This window comes from Agrilus planipennis, unplaced genomic scaffold (assembly GCF_000699045.2).
Source record: "Agrilus planipennis isolate EAB-ADULT unplaced genomic scaffold, Apla_2.0 scaffold7, whole genome shotgun sequence".
Classification (NCBI taxonomy): domain Eukaryota; kingdom Metazoa; phylum Arthropoda; class Insecta; order Coleoptera; family Buprestidae; genus Agrilus; species Agrilus planipennis.
This window is the reverse complement of record NW_020439340.1, coordinates 966,742-980,219: the sequence shown is the minus strand read 5'-3', so window position 1 is coordinate 980,219 and position 13,478 is coordinate 966,742. Positions and strand designations below refer to the sequence as shown.

The 13,478-nt window shown below is 31.8% G+C and overlaps 2 long non-coding RNA genes across 2 annotated transcripts; one reads left to right on the top strand and one right to left on the bottom strand.

Annotated features, from left to right (window-relative positions):
- Positions 1–358: 358 nt before the first annotated feature.
- Positions 359–1,335, top strand: LOC108734251. Its single transcript, XR_003231976.1, has 2 exons — positions 359–855; positions 1,191–1,335. It is a non-coding gene; the product is annotated as an uncharacterized LOC108734251 (long non-coding RNA).
- Positions 1,336–6,759: 5,424 nt separating this feature from the next.
- On the bottom strand, positions 6,760–7,391 carry LOC108734185. Its single transcript, XR_001937341.2, has 2 exons — positions 7,168–7,391; positions 6,760–7,053 (listed from the first exon to the last, which is right to left on the bottom strand). It is a non-coding gene; the product is annotated as an uncharacterized LOC108734185 (long non-coding RNA).
- Positions 7,392–13,478: the final 6,087 nt, after the last annotated feature.

The window sequence follows — 13,478 nt, the reverse complement described above, 5'->3', positions numbered from 1 at the left end:
GATCATCTAAGGGTATTATTTGCTGCTAAATCGTCCAGTTGGAAGAAAAGTGACAAACATACATAGGTAAGTTATCTTTATCCGATATTACAACATAATATTTAGCTGTTATATTGTATTTTTTTCTAATTTCATTATTTTTTTTTTATTTCAGTTTCCGCACAATTTAATTCGACACCATGAAGTTCTTCAACATTTTCTTCATTGTTATCTTCGCTTTCCTCGGTTTACAACAAACCGCCATGGCTTGTATTAGAAATGGTGATGGTTGTCAACCCAGTGGTAGACAAGGAAATTGTTGCTCTGGATTTTGTTATAAACAAAAGGGATGGGTAGCCGGATATTGCAGAAGAAGATAAAAAATTAAAAGCATGTTCTTGTTTGGGAAATGTATTTATTGATGTAAATCTTTATTATCAGTTAGCAACTACTGTATAAATCATTTTGTATTTAAATAAGTTGTATTACGTATTTGTATTCTAAGCTAAAATATTAAGAACAATTTTGATGTTAAAATATTAACCGTTAAAATAAAAGCTATAGAAAGATAGTTATTTATTTATGTACGTATTTAGAAATTATTTCTTTAAATTGAAAAATCACTCGCAATATCTATACGGAAATTACATAATGTATTGCATGCTTTTGTAATTGCACCGAAACAATTAAAAAAGAAATCTGAAAGCTCTGAACTTTCCGAATTTTCGATTAAATTGCTGTTATTAATTCATAAGATAGAAACAGACGTATGTGTTTTTTGTTAAGCACGTCGTGTTTAACTTAATGAAAATTACTTACTTACAGAAACAATAAACTTTATTTTTATTCATAAACCTTGGCGTGATTTTATTAATGGTAGGTAATTATGTGGTACAGTTATTAAAAATTATCTGCTTCCAATAAAAATATTGCGATACGTAAATAACATAAACGACTGAATACAGTTCATTACCACGTTGGAACAATAAAATAGAACTAATAAACTTTTGCCCTTTTCTATAAAATACATATAAATAATAACACTTGATTTGTTAAAACAGCCTACGTGCATGTATGCAGCGATGCTTTGTTGACATATTTTGTTTTTATTTACACGATATAAAAATTAGCATAATTGTTTGTGATCTGAATGCTACTACTATTGCAAATGAGAAAATTAAATTTGAGAAATCCCGAACTGTTATTTACAGGTGAACACCGGGATCTCCATGGCTAAAGGTCAGACAGACAGACGGCCTGTTTTGAATAAACAGATGCTATTGAAGGGTATATATAAACAAACTGCGAGCTGCATGGATCATTAGTTGTTTCAGAAGCTTCAGAAACCAGCAAGTGGTAAGTACAAACATTTTATTTAATTACCTGTTTCATTTAATAAAATGACGTTGGATGATATTTTAATTAGATACTGTCTAAATCATTATCATCATCGTAAGGTCCTCAGTCCAAGACTGGTTGGACACCCACCCCTACTCCTTCCTATCCTGAACTAATCTTCGCATTTCCCTAAAACTAGAACAATCCACATCCTTAATTATTTGCGAACAGTAATCTAATCTAAGTCTACCTCTACCCCTCCTAACTTCCGTTTCTGCCACTAATATGTCTCTGACTAGACGTTCATGCCTGAGAAGGTATCCCACTAGCATATCTCGCTTATTTCTTATTGACTTCCATAGAATCCTCTGTTCTCCTATTCTTTCTAATACGTCTTCATTTCTAGCCTTTTCTATCCACGGTATCCTCATCATTCTCGTGTAACACCACCTTGCTAGATGCTAATACTGCTATATCATCTGCAAATCTAAGCATACTAATCTTTCGCCCTTGCACATCTATCCCTACAGTTGTACTGTCTTTAATGATGTTGATCGCGTCTTCGATGTATAGATTGAAAAGTAGCGATGACAGTTTACATCCCTGTCTGACTCCCTTCCTAATATTTACTTCTCTACGTTGCTGCCCCATCTCTATAACTACCTGTTGCTCTTTATATAAACTAAGTATCACTCTTCTATCTTTGTAACTCATCCCTACATTTTTAAGTATATTTAACATCTTTTTCAATCATTTAACATTGTCAAAAGCTTTTTCTAAATCTACAATTCCTATGTACGCATTCTTATTAATGATTTATTCATTCTTTTGATTATTTTCTACTGTATTTTATTGAATCTTTTACTTTTTACCTACATTATGTACATTGTTTTCAGACAAAATGAAACTTTTCAATATTCTGTTCATCGTTGTCTTCGCCATTATTGGGTTGCAGCAGTCGGCGATGGCTTGTATTAGAAATGGTGATGGTTGTCAACCAAGTGGTAGACAAGGAAATTGTTGCTCTGGATTTTGTTATAAACAAAAGGGATGGGTAGCTGGATATTGCAGAAAGAGATAAACATAAAAATATGGGAATGCGATTTTGTTAATTTTAAATTCGTCTGGATGTTAAGAATATTAATTGTACATAAATAAATATCATTTAAGGTTGCTATAGGTTTTATTTCTTTAATGTTGTTTCTATTTTTGTGTAAAATATTAAGATAAGCAAAGAATAATGATAATAATAGGGTAGGATATTCTAAAATTGGAATGAAAAGACACGGTGTGTTTATATGGTGGTAAGGTGTTCAAAAAAATGACAGATAAATTGCCTTGGATTATCTTTTAATAAATTTCACACTTATATTAATTACATTTAATCCAACCAAACGAGCAGCAAACAATAACAAAAAGTTTTAAATAATTAAATGATTCTACAGTTACTTTACGAAAAATCATATTTAACAAATACAATTTAAATGTAGGTATTATTAATTTCCTACGATTTATTTTTAAAAATATTTACAATATTGTCTCACAATACTACGACATCTTGAAGGTGCCCTATTAAAGATTGTTAAAAATAAATACCAACTTATATTTAATTTTTGTTGTTCAATAATCATCTACATTTACAGTTTTCTTGTCTTATTTTTTTTTGTCTCAATAAAACATTTAGCATTTATTAATCAAATCAGTTAAAAAATAAAAAAGAACAATATTTATTTCCTTCTACATTCTCCTTCCTTCCGGTTGGGCTGTTTGTAACAATAACCGGAACAACAGTTTCCGAAACCTCCATCAGGCAGACAACGTCTGCCATTGATAAGGCACGCTGTTGTCGATTGAAACCCAAAAAGTATAAAAAATACGATAAAAACGATATTAAACAATTTCATTGTTCGTATTTAGTCGATCGACAGTAGATCACCTAAAACCAATCACTGATGTATACAACAATATACAATCCCTTAGGTAAAAGCAATGTACTACAGTAAGATTATTGAGAGATTTTGTTTGTAACATTGAGATGATCTATAGTCTGTACGAACCAATCCAAGGGCATATTAAAATCGTCATTTTAACTACATATATATATTGACTTGACGTAAATCATAGCTAACATTGTGTTTTACATAGTGCAAGTTCAAGTTCATCTGCTAGTTGTAAATGAGGTCGTAGGCCGTTGAACAATTGGCAATTTCTCAATAATGTTACTGTACTTAATATCTGTTTGTGGTATAAATAAATTAAAACAACAGAACTTACCGCACTTTGTAATAATACGTAAAATAGTAACTGCAAATTCACGGTTGTGGTACAAACAATTCGGCCAACGGGCGTATTATATTTATACCTTATTAAAGATCGCCCCCACACTGCATTTTTAAGTTAACTTAACAAACTGGTTGTAATGGCCCCAAAGCCTACATTAGACTACAAGTAAACACGATTAAACTCGAATGATAAACGTCTTTTTAACTAGTATTCACGCTGTAAAACGTTAAAACACCTTGAAAACAACAGTTAAGTGTAATAGGTAGTTATTCAGTTAATTACATACCAACCAATCAATAGAAGTTAATAATTATGGACTTTTTTATATTTACTCATCATATAACTACGTACAATCAATTGGTAATGGATTAAAAATTAATTTTTTTACAAAATGTGTTGTATATTCTCTCCACAGGAATCTCGTTGTTCTACACACTGTGGTGACCTCGTCTTATTTGACCTTCTTAGATAACGTATAAGACAAACAAATAAAAAAGACAAGTAATCAATACAATAAACTTTTTTGCTCGTATTCGCAATAAGATTTATTCGTTTTCTAATAATATGCTGGTTTTTATAAAACGAAAAAGATCAGACTTTTTCAAATTCTGCCAATATTATTTATATCGGTCATTTTTGGTTAATGCGTTTTTGGTGTTTCTTTTGTCTAATCTTAATGGAAATTTAATGATCTTACCAGAAGAACGACATTCATTTGCATGTTTATAATTTCAGAATCGAATCTACGTATTGTTTATAACAAATTAACTGCAATCTGAAGAGTAGATAACTATTGATTAAATAAAAAATATTTTCGTTAGTTAAAATCAATTTACCAATTACGAAAAAACACCTTTGAATCAGATAGCAATTATTGATGTTTTTCACAAAACTATTCTATCATCACTACTAATAAACCTCAGACAACAATTATTATGACCGATTAAACGAATACCAAGTATTACCTATGCATAGTTCTTATCAGTCATGAAAACCACATGGATATTCCAAGGTGGGTACTATTGTTGTTATTAGCCTGAATCCTATGTTTATAAATGAAGGTAAATATGCACGTGAAATGTCAATAAACATTAACAAAACAAAGTTTGATACCTTGTTTTTAACAACATCGTTTATCTATAGAAATATGGGGGTTAATGTAGATTTTAATAAGGTATATAAATGTCTTCAAGAGAGATTGAACCCATTAAGTTTTCTACAACTGCATAAAAGAAGATACAATCAAGTAAGTTACAAATAGACTATCTTATAAAAATTTGTTAGGTCAGNATTACGTACTTTTATTCGATTTATTTGATGTCCTAAAAACATACGTGTCAAATATCAGCGACAACCACATAAAACTAATTTTTTATCCTTCGGAAACAATTTTTTTGGATAAAAAGTATTCTAGGTCCTTTTCTATACCCTTGACAATGTGTGTAAAAAATTTCGTGATGATCGGTTAAGTAGTTAATGTGTGATATATTAGTTACCATTATATATTGATACATGTAGAGCTAGTTCAGAATGTCATGAGCCTTCAAGGGGCGGTCGTTATTGCATCATATTGTATGAACGTTACAAAAACATTGACTTGACGGTTAACTGCATCAACTACTTCTGTAAATAAGCAGAGGACGATCTGAAGATAAACTGCAAACAGTTGCAGTTAATGTTTTTAAGAGGTAGAAGTGTGGAAATTAACGAACGAGTAAAGCTTTGTCATTTTGCAACCCATTGGATTCTGAACTAACTCTACCTGAGATCTATGCAAATACTATTTTCGAATTGTATGTACGTAAGTATATGGGTTTTACGTTTTGATTCATTTTCTTTTCAACAGTTTTCTCTTAACCATGAAGTGGTTCGGTATTTTTTTTATTGCAATTCTTGTCCTCGTTGGATTACAATCGACCAGTGCCTGTATTAAAAATGGTAAAAAATGCCAGCCTAATGGAAGCTTAGGAAACTGTTGTTCCGGATTTTGCTACAAACAAACTGGTTGGAAAGCAGGAAAATGCAGAAAACGTTAATTTTCAAAAGCTGGAATCCATTCGTTAACTTTTTTCATGGTTTATTGAACTGCATAATCATAGTTTCTACTAATAATACGTAATATCTACAATATCGTCTGTACTTAAAGTAGACTTATGTTAAATAAAGTACTGTATTGAAACATTTTTGTATTCCTTGACTAAATAAATTTGAATAAGGATTTTTAAGGGTCAAGACAATCAATTATATTTAAAACTAGGTTTCGCTCTCGTTGATGTCCTAAATAAGTGTCAATGATCATCAACGACCACATAAAACAAATTTTTCATTGTTTTTCTAGATAAAAGGTACCCCATGTCCTTCTATATACTCCTGGCATTGTGTGTACAAAATTTCATGATGATCGGTGGAGCAGTTAAGGTGTGAAATAGTAACAAACAAACAACGAAACTCATATTTGCATTTATATTAGTTACGACTTTTTCGCGATATTATGAATTGCGATTTCGATTTTTACTATTTTCCTGGCCCACTTTTTCGATCGACCTAGCAAAATTTACCTTTAGAAGCGCGTTTTTTAGACTAAAAATAATTTTATATGTCCAGCTAAATCCATCCTCTGTCATGCACATGAACGCGTATCACACACCAGTTTAACGTGAATGAAACTGTCACAATAACTATAGGTACAAAATCGCAGGCTCTCTTTTATTGATTATCCTTTTTTTTTCTGGCGGTAAATATCAGAATGATTACTTTAGACTCGGTCTCGTTTACCAGATCAAACATCAAGTAATTCGTTTTCTTGTAAACTTTCACGGTAACTGCAGGATTTCCAGGATATATTTCTAGGTAGAAGCGTTCGAAATGATGAGGATACCGCGGTTAGAGGTTATAAATGAGGAGCAAGAGAAAGAGTGGGAGAACAGAGGTCGCTGTGGAAGTCAATAACAAATAGGTGGGATAGGTTGGTTGGACACCTTTCTCAGACATTAGGGGTTAGTTAGAAATATATAGATAGAAGCAGAAACAGAAGTTGAGAGGAGTAGAGGTACTGTCCTAGTTTTAGGGAAATGCGATAAATGTCTCAGGATAGGAAAGAGTGAAAGTGCGTGTTCAACCTGTCTTAGGACTAAAAACTTTACGATGAAAACAAATACAGTTACTTAAAATTGGAGTATATTATTTGCGATTTATTTAAATTTATCTTATAATGGCTCAGCATGCTTATAACTAAGTAAATGCCTCAGTGAAATATTGCAATTGAAGAAATTATTTACAATATCCATTTTTCCAACCACCCTGCTTATGACAATATCCGGAACAGCAGCGCCCTAAGCTACCATTAGGCTGGCATCTCTTACCCTTTTTTATGCAAGCGTTCGCAGATCCAAATCCAAGAAGGACGAAAATTGCGATCAACAAGATATTGAACAATTTCATTGTGATGGTTTTCTATAAAATAACAAATTGTCATATGTCTAACGAGAATTACATTTTGAAGTGTTCAATTGAGAGTTTAATATTTTATAAACAAAAAACATACTTATGCTTAAATAAGGATCTTACCTGTTATAAAGAAGGATAACTGATGATTTCTGTTACTACTTGCTGTGAAGAATGAATTATAAATATGTTTTTCCTGGGGACCTTTTTATATACCAAAACTGTTTCCCCCACAAATACAAATTAATGGATAATCCAGGAAAGTACTTGCCACTAAAACGGCATTAATACCAAGAAACGAGGCGCGGTAATTTGAATAAAAACAATTTTTCGGAATTCCCTCGTTTGGTTTACAGATAAACAAAGCCTGAGTAATTCTACTTATTTTGCGATTTCTTGACTGGAATTAATTCTTGACCTCATCGTCAAACGTGAAGATTATAATATTATGATTTCTACATACAACACCAAGAGATATATAAAAAGATCATCCAAATATAGCTTATTTTGTAAATACGGGTTTTTCAGTAGCTGGTTTTTATCAGTCATATATATTGCATAGGCATAAAAGTATGTATATGTTTTTGCAAATTCAATTCATTCGGAGTCTGAGACTTCTGACCTTCAGAAAACCCCAGTCAGTCACACAGTATTTCACTTACTTTGATTTCAAATGTACGACTGACTTTATTCTTCAGTACACCTATGTATTAAAACAATGTGTCGCATTAATGTTTACGTTTAACAATTGATAAATACACGGTACTGAAGTGATTTTTGTGGTTAAATTAATTAAATGTGTATCAGTTACTAAATAATTTTAGTAATGTAAGTACTAATAACTCGTAGCTTCGAATTTTAGAGGTAAACAACAACAATTGCATAAAAAATAAAACCCAAAATTGAGTCTCTAACGTAGATTTAAACAAAAACGAAACACCAAATGGAATTTGCATCGTAGAACAAAAAACAGTTGAAAAACGTATTATCTGATATCGAACTCTAACAGGCAACTACTGGCGATTTCGAATTTGGTAGTTGAAATATAGTTCCTGAATTTTAACGGCTTGCCATTGTGAATTCGATAAAATAGTTTGAATAAAGTTGGGACTCGAGTCTGGATTTGCCACTGCAGGGCACAAGGATGGATTTTCGATTGTGAAATTTCCCGATTTATGCACTAGTCGTGCCCTAGGGACGCCGTTTTTCAAAATTTACACAACACTGTACTTAACTGTAATAGTTTTGTTCAATTCCTCCATGACTATTTAAAGATCTTTTATTCTACTACGTAGAACAATTATGTTCAATTAATTGTACGTTTTCAGGTAATGATTATTATATCGTATCTTCTACTAGCTTTGATTAAAAGTGTTAAAATTCAAATGAGATTGTTGCTTTTGGTATAAAAAACTTGCGTGAACCAATTTACCAATACAGGAATACGATAGGTATCAACTTTTATACATATATGTGTATGTAGAAATATGATCTACAGATGACAAGGGTTTATACATTTTTCATACCTTAAATTGCTTTTTTTTTTAATTATAAAGCGAATGTAATTTCGGAGCTGGTGCCTGCTTTATTTTTAAACCCCTGATTTTAATTCAATAATAATCTAAATCGTAAAATTAAATTAGGGCCCGAATTTTTATTTGATGTTAAATTTGACGAGAGGGTAGATTATGGTTTTACATAATTAAGCAGTTGAAGTTGGAAATTGTTTCAAAAGTAATTACTAAAATAACGACAAATATAACTTATTCATTTCGCTTTCAATGTTCCCGTTTATACTTGAAAATTTCTCATGAACATTGACTTTAATTCCGTAAGCAATATTGTGCGTTAGGTTAATAAAAAGTAAAAAATTGGTTTATTAAGCTAATAAAAGTCAAGTTTAATTTTCATAATAAAACAAAATGTTCCAAGGGAAAATGTTATATTATACAGAGTTGAGATTAATGCATTATTGTTTCGCTACCTAAGAAAATTTTCTATATTACCCAAAAGTAATATGTATTCACATGTAATGTAAGTAATCATCGTCATAAGGTCGTCAGCCCTAAGACTGGTTGGACACGTACCTCCACTCTTTCCTATCCTGAGCTAATCTTCGCGTTTCCTTAAAACTAGAACAACCCACATCCTTAACTATTTGCGAACAGTAATCTAATCTAGGTCTACCTCTACCCCTCCTAACTCCTGTTTCTGCCTCTAATATGTCTCTGACTAGACCTTCATGCCTGAGAAGGTGTCCTACCAACCTATCTCGCCTATTTCTTATTGACTTCCATAGAGTCCTCTGTTCTCCTATACTTTCTAATACCTCTCCATTTCTAACCTTCTCTATCCACTTTATCCTCATCAATCGCCTGTAACACCACATTTCGAAAAAAGAAAAGGTTAGAAGCGTTCGAATTGTGGTAATGTAAGTAATTTAAATTTAAATTTATGCTAAAAGTATATTTCAAACAAAATTGATTAAGAAGTCGTAATTTGATATAAGAATGTTAAGATAATAGTGTTTCAAATTGAGCAGTAAGATGGGTAATCATTTTAAATATGAAAAGGATTATGATTCTGCCTGTTGGGAAAAACGTTTTAATGTTAAGATTATGCGAAAACTCCTATTTATTAATGTCACCATCCCTGCTTGCATCCCTGTTTTAACGAACATTCTAAATGGAATGTTATTAACTAAAGCTTCCCCAGATATTATGGCAATTAATCATAAAAAAAAACGTATAAAATACACCGATTTTTTAATCATTTTCTATATAAACAAAATGATAACTGTAGGCGTTACATAACAAATGTTTGATGGTTTATATTTCCAATAATAGTTATCACGATCCTTTTTATTAAACATAGACGACAAAACGACGGCTTCAATGGTCTCAAAGGCTATAATAATGCAACGAAGAAGAAAGAAATTTGTACATACGTCATTTCAAGATAAAGTATGAGACAGTCGCGTATCATTCGCGGGAGTTATCCAATTAACGAGAGCGAAGTTTCGGTGATCAGCTAGTTCTATGATAAAACAGTTGGCGAGCTACTGAATTACGTTTGATTAATGTATGATAGACAAATATTTAGTTGGTTTATAACTACTGCTGAAGTTTAAACTGTATTTCCGTTAAACAGACAAAAACCTACATTATCTCTTTCTGAGAATTCAAATTTTCGTACGAATGCGACGTTAACATTGTAGAATCTGTTTACTCAGATTGCTATGCAACTTAATGCATTAATTAAATAGAGCTAATATGAATCGGTTTTATGTTGATTTAACATTATTTCAAATTCTACCTAAATACGGAAATCTACCAGTTATATGCATGCATTTAATTAGAAGTTTGTAAACAAGAGCAGCCCTGCGCTCCGAACTCTGTTTAATGTTGAATTTATTTTGACTTTTTATTTGTTTCAACATACTGTACATACATCACGAAATTCCATTGTTCAACAGGATATTTTAATTAAAGAACCAGGCGTGAAATTTTAATAAATTGGAAAAAGTTTTCACGAAAATACGTACATATTGTTTAAACATTTTCTGATCTTTTTTTGCAAAAAATATGTTAGCCTCGATCGCATTTTCTTTTTCGTCGTGATGTCATCGCGAATTGATGCTGTATTTAGTTAACTGGCGAGTAACAAAAAGAAAATTGCTCATAAAAAGAGGCAACAAACTTCTAAGACGTAACTTAATGTTGTAATCACGTTTCTCACAAGTCATTGGTAACGTGCTAGCACTTGGGGATCTTTTACTACTGCTACAGGGAGCATGGTTCCGACGACACAAAACAAACCTTAATTAAAACTAATTAAAAAACAATATTTTTTAGTCAAACTCCTCCGTAATAGTTGAAACATCAACTTATTTGACTTTAAAACTTCAACTCATAGTGCAATAAATAAATTGTTCAATTATTTAATTTAATATTATCATAGAACATCCTTTCTGTCAAATTATTTAATCATTATCAAGCGTAGGTGANATTGAAGGCGACTCGACCCTGCGCTATTCTATGCTTTATATTCCTACTACTCCTTCCGTCCTTATCTGACTTCCTAGATATCTAAAATCGGTCACTTCTTCTAATTTTTTGTCTCCTATCTTTATATTCACTCTTTCCTTCTTTCCTTACTTTTTCATCCCTTGCATATCAGTATTTTTGTTTTACTTTTATTTATTTTCATATTTAAATATTGACATTTACTTCTTTCAGACAATTTTGATAATGCAAAGGTAAAAAAAATTGATAAAATATTTATAATGTTTAAATTACTATTTAGTTAAGCTTACCCCTTCTATTTTTTGACATTTAAAACGGTTATAATAAATTATTTATTGTTAACGTACGAGTGTTTCTAAAGGTACTTATTGGTGTCACTCACCTGAATCAACTAGGTATCAGAAGCAAGATTCAAGGCACCGAATCTGCCCTATTTCGGTAACACAAACACAACATTGAATTACATTTATAAATTTCACGTATGTCTCGTATATTCGACGTCTTCAAATCAAGTTACCTAAGAATAGTTCACTCTACCTATGCACTGCAGTTGGATATTTGGAAAATTTTTGGACCGATGATTCGTAAAAATAAACGCTAAATATTCGTAGTCACGATCAGAACCCATTGAGATACACAGGTACCTATTAAAAACTGACTGCTCATTTTTTCTTCACTACAGTTGTTACAATATCTGTTAGACAAATACGATTAACTCGTTAGATAAGTAAAACTGTTTGTTACACAATGTTTAAAAAATAAATAAATTTAGGTATGTTTGAATGTCAATGCTATGAGCACCTCTCATAATAATGAGGTCAAATGGCATCACATTATACAGAGACAAAAGCGAGACTGTATGTCGTTCCTTAATTAATAGTAATAGTAACAAATAGCATTTTTTATTATTCTAATTTACAATAGCAACCTTCATTGTATACGATATCACAGTTTCGGCTTTCACGTTATTCCAACAAAACAAAATATTAGATATAAACTGAATGTGTCACCATTAGAATAAAATAAAAGTGGGTTAGACACGTTAGGATGACAAAGAAGAAAAGGAAATTGGACTAAAAGGATCGTATCCTTGATTCCGCTGGGAAATAAAGGCAACATGGGTACGTAAAAATTTATGGGCCATTCATATAAAAAACAGTAACGGCAGAGTGACCGCACACACGCCAAAAGAAATCAAGGCAGATATGGGTGCATCAAAAAAAATTCAAGAAGTATTTCCCAAGTATTATAAGCGGAAGTGAAACTTTTTTACGTACGTAAGGGTAAGTTCGTTTCATGCGAGTTGCTATGTAACGAAATCATGCAACGGATGTCCTCCCTCTACTCGGCTACGTAGTCGAGTTCGTAGTGGCGATCGCTTGAGCCGTGAGCGCGCTTCAATGCAACGTTCGCTACAGGCAACTCCGGCATGTATAGTGTAAAATTTAAATTCATAATGTACAAATAATACTATTCGACCAATTCCTTAACCCCTATCCCGGTATGATTGAAGAAGTTTAACTTCAGTAGCGTGTTGTATAATTAGTCGTTGTATTTTTTGTTGTTAGTTATTACAAATACTTTCAGATGGAGACAGCATTTTTACTAAAAGAAGTTATCTACAAGTCAAATAACCATCTTCATCATCATTATCATTATCAAAACCTACACATCTTTAATTATCCGCCAAGAATAATCTAGCCAGGGTCTACTGCTACCCCTCATAACTCCCGTTTCTGCCTCTAATATGTCTCTGACTAGTCCTTCATGTCTCCTACCAACCTATCTCCCCTACTTCTTATTGATTTCAATAACGCCTCTGTTCTCTTAAACTTTTTAATGCCTCTTTATTTCAAACCTTTTCTATTCATGGTTTTATAACACCCCCCTATAATACCTCATTTCAACTGCTTGTAATCTTTTGTTTTCCCTCAAAATCCCTTGTCCACGTTTCTCTAATTTAGCAATCAGACAATAATTTATTAGTAACTACTACAGATGTGTTAATTTTATGTCTGGTTTATGGTGAATAAGAAAATCATCAGTAGCAATAAAAAGATTTATCACATGAGTCGTAAATATTAAGTGTTGGGTAGGTGACTTTACCTTCTGGAGCTAATTAAGTTCTAAGCGATGTAAATTACTCGTCTAAAAACGTGAACACTTCAGTAAAAAAATTGAGAAATACATGCGTACAAGTAATGTTTGCAAAGTAAAGAATAATGAAATAACAACTTTGTAATGGAACTAATAATATACACTGTCAACAAACTCTGATTCAATGTATCTCATGATGAGTAGGTTCAGAGTCCTCTGTGTAAAAAAAGCCTAAATATTTTAAAATTGATTCTTATACTGACTGAGAAAATCATATATGAGGATTTAAAATTGTTATTGACACTGGCCCAA